General features: G+C 37.9%; 1 pseudogene; it reads right to left on the reverse strand.

Annotated features, from left to right (window-relative positions):
- Positions 1 to 1,667: 1,667 nt before the first annotated feature.
- The window catches only part of LOC107182649, a 160,867-nt pseudogene continuing 158,606 nt past the window's right edge, over positions 1,668 to 3,928 (reverse strand).

Consider the following 3,928-nt stretch of genomic DNA (forward strand, 5'->3'; position numbering starts at 1 on the left):
TGAATTAGCTTTTCTACATGTCTCCTTCTTTCCTTAGGACTCACTACAAGACTGCGGGTGTTGAGATGAAAGACAATTCTGAATAACACAAACCTTGATGTACACAAAATCATTCTCTGATGGTTGAAACATTGTTATTGAATCAAGCCTATATGCTTGATGCTTCCCTTGGAATTATTTCTCAGTTCCACATGTAAATAGAATTCAGGTCTAATGTCTCATTAGTTACAGTCTCAAGTTAAGCAGAATGTCTGAGTTATTAGGAATCTTGAATTCTCTACTATTTGCTGAATCTGAGCTCTCTTTAAAAAAATTATTGATTTCAGAGAGGAAAGGAGAGGGAAAGGGAGATAGAAACATCAATGATGAGAGAGAAAATCATTGATCAGCTGCCTTCTGCTCATGCCCTACTGGGGATCAAGCCTGCAGCCGGCGCATGTGTCCTTGATCGGAATCAAACCTGGGACACTTCAGTCCACAGATCAACACTCTGTCCACGGAGCCAAACCAGCTAGGATTGAGCTCTTTTTTTTCTTCATGAGCTTTGGTCAGACTGAAGGTTAACTACATTGTAGTAGGTGATTTGCTCTGTAAGAGCTGATCATCTGAAACATTTTTTACTTTTGTAGAATTATTAAACAACTTCTTATTGTGGTAAAACACACAAAAAGTAAGATTTATCTTTTCAACCATTTTTAAGTGTATAGTTCTGTGGCATTAAGTACATTCACATTTCTGTGCAATTTTCACCACCACCCATCTCCAGACCTTTTCATCTTCCCCACTGAAACTGAACCCATTAAACAATCACACCCCATTACCCCTTTTCTCCAGCCCCTGGCAACCACGATTCCACTTTATGTCTTTATAAATTTGGCTACTCTAGGTACCTCATATAAATGGAATCATATGGTATTTGTCCTCTGTGACTGCCTTATTTCATTTAGCATAAAGTCTTCAAAGTTCATTCATGCATGTATCAGAATTTCCTTTCTTTTTAAAGGGGAATAACATTCTACTGTATGAATACATCACAATTTGTTTATCTATTAATTCACTAATAACCCGAATTGCCTTTTTTTCTGTCTTTAGGTGGAGTGTCATCTTGAATACTAAGACCTACTTGCCCCCAAATCTTGCACTAGTAAATGTAAACACTTTAAATTAAGATTTTTTGGCATTAATGAACTAAGCTATGAAATCTGTAATTGTCACTCAAGAAGAAAATGTGATTTTATAATAAATCAAATTACTGCCATGTTTTCTATTAGCAGTAGAAGTCCTAAAACAGGATTATGCAATTATTGTTTTATGAAAAAATGTCAGTTAAAAATTTTAGCAATCAAATGCCATTAAGAATATTTTTAAATAATGGGAAATCTTTCTCTTATTTGTTTGTGCTGACCAGTCTGGTAGCCACCAACCAAATGTGGATTTTAAATTAATTACAATGAAATGAAATTAAAAATTCAGTTTCTCAGTCATACTAGCCACATTTCAAATGCTACATTGCCATTGTTAGTGGCTACTGTATTGAATGGTATAGACATAGAATATATTTTTTTATCATCGTGAAAATTCTCTCTCAAAGTGCTGATTGCATTAGCTGGGGTTTTCTCCCCCAAAGTCGTTAAGGGTCATTTAAAGTTCATCAAATTTGTTGCCTGCTAAGAGAGTGTGATATTCTGTGTGCTTCTTGGTTTTGCCAGCCTGTAGTCTGCTGTTGAAGAGCAGAGCTTAATCATCTGTGGAGCAAAAGAACAAGATCAACGTAGTTTGGTGCTTGCTAGTCACTCACCCACCTAGGCACACAGAGATCCTGTGCAAAGGAAAGAGGAGAGGAGAGGTGAGGGCAAGGGAAATGAAAAAGTAGGTTCATGGTAAGTTAATGGTATTTTAAGTTTTTATGAGTTTTTGAAATTTAGTTTGTAGCCTCTCAAACACCCAACTAGTAAAAATGCACATAGATGGAAACCCAACAACAAAGAACATGTTTGGACCCAATGCCTTTTAATTCTTGTGATGGGATACTTGAAAATCTAGTGTAGAATGAACTCTGGGGGATAGAACACAGGAACTAGTTACAATGAAGGCAGACTTCTTTAGACTTTGTCTCTTCTTTAAAGAGGTGATTTTCAACCTCTCTTGACAATTAAGATACCCTGGTAGTAAAGGTTTATTTTTATTGTTTTCAGTTTTTTCTTTATTGTAAGAAAAATGATTTTAAATATAATAATGTTACATGCAGTAAACCTTAATATTTCAAGAAAAACGATCTTAAATATAATAATGTTACATGCAATAAACATTAATATCGCAAGAAAAATGATTTTAAATATGAAATGTTACATGCAATAAACACCAATTGTTCAAGAAAAAGATCTTATATATAATATTATATGCAATAAATATTAATATTTCAAGAATAAAAGGATTTCAAGTATAATAATATTACCAAAACTGTACTAACATAGTATGATATCACAAAAGTTGTAGGAAATATTAAAAATCTGCAAATAACAGGATTGCTTCTATTATATTCTAGAATATTTTTTTCTTCTGGATCTATTTTTGTTCATCAGTCTATGTTGTTCACTATATTCCACAAATGAGTGCGATCATGTGGTATTTATCTTTCTCCGACTGGCTTATTTCGCTTAGCATAATGCTCTCCAGGTCCATCCCTGCTGTTGAAGATGGTAAGGGCGGCTTCTCCTCCTCCTCCTCCTCCTCCTCCTCCTCCTTCTCCTCCTCCTCCTTCTCCTTCTTCTTCTTTGACTGTCCTAAATAGTTTAGTAGGTAAGAATTTTACAAACATTATGTATATCAGCTGTAATGGTGGAGCTGGAGAGTATTGTGCCTTCTCCAGGCTGCACGGTGAGAACCACCAATAATGTGGTGGAACTTGTGACCCTTCCCAAGGCCATAGCTCTTGCGCCCGCAGATGTCAGCCCTCACATCTCCCTGTGCTTGTGGACTAGTTTGGTGATCCACTGGGTGTCAGGATTTCTTCTGATAGCCTCATGGAATGGATCAATGAGGGTAACCTCAAAGAATTTGTACGTGGAATCTTCACCAACCCAGTAAGACTTTAGGACTCTCAGAGCTCCACAGTGGCATCCAGCTTGCTCCTCAGCAACAGATTGAAGACTTCAAGCAAACTTCAGCTGGTTAACACCGTGATGGACAGGCTTGCAGTAGGTCGCACCCTTAGGAACACGGTGTTTGCAGCCACCATGGCGCACACCAATCCGATATATGACATAACCTTGCTTGGCTTTGTAGCCCAGCCTGCCCGCTTTGTCCCCTGGGTGGGGCAGGGGACGGGGAAGCCTGTGGAGCGCAGAGAGCTGGTGGTACTGCCAGCAGCACACCCAGAGAAGGAAGTGCATTGCATTGGACTGCTTCTTCCTCCATAGCTCCTGAATGTACTTGTAAGTGCCTATCTTGGTTTACCTGATGGCTGTGGCCAGAGGGAAAAAGCTAGAGTTCCTTCTTTTTATAGCAGTGTGGTAGTCCATTATGTAGATGTACCACAGTTTTTTTAAAAATTAAATCTTTATTGTTCAGATTATTACAGTTGTAAGTTGCCCTTACCCCTCCCACAGTCCTCATCCATAGGTGTACGATTTTTGTCCAGTCTCTTCCCGCACTCCCACACCCCCTTTCCCCCCAAGAGTTGTCAGTCCACTCCCTTTCCATGCCCCTGGTTCTATTATATTCACCAGTTTACTCAGTTCATCAGATTATTTATTCACTTGATTTTTAGATTCACTTGTTGATAGATATGTACTTGTTGTCATTTTTTTGTTCATATTTTTTTTTACCTTTACTTTTTCTTCTTCCTCTTCCTAAAGAATACCCTTTTTCTTCTTCCTCTTCCTAAAGAATACCCTTCAGCATTTCATATAATGCTGGTTTGGTGGTA

The sequence above is a fragment of the Myotis davidii genome, unplaced genomic scaffold (genome assembly GCF_000327345.1).
Source record: "Myotis davidii unplaced genomic scaffold, ASM32734v1 scaffold156, whole genome shotgun sequence".
Taxonomy (NCBI): Eukaryota; Metazoa; Chordata; class Mammalia; order Chiroptera; family Vespertilionidae; genus Myotis; species Myotis davidii.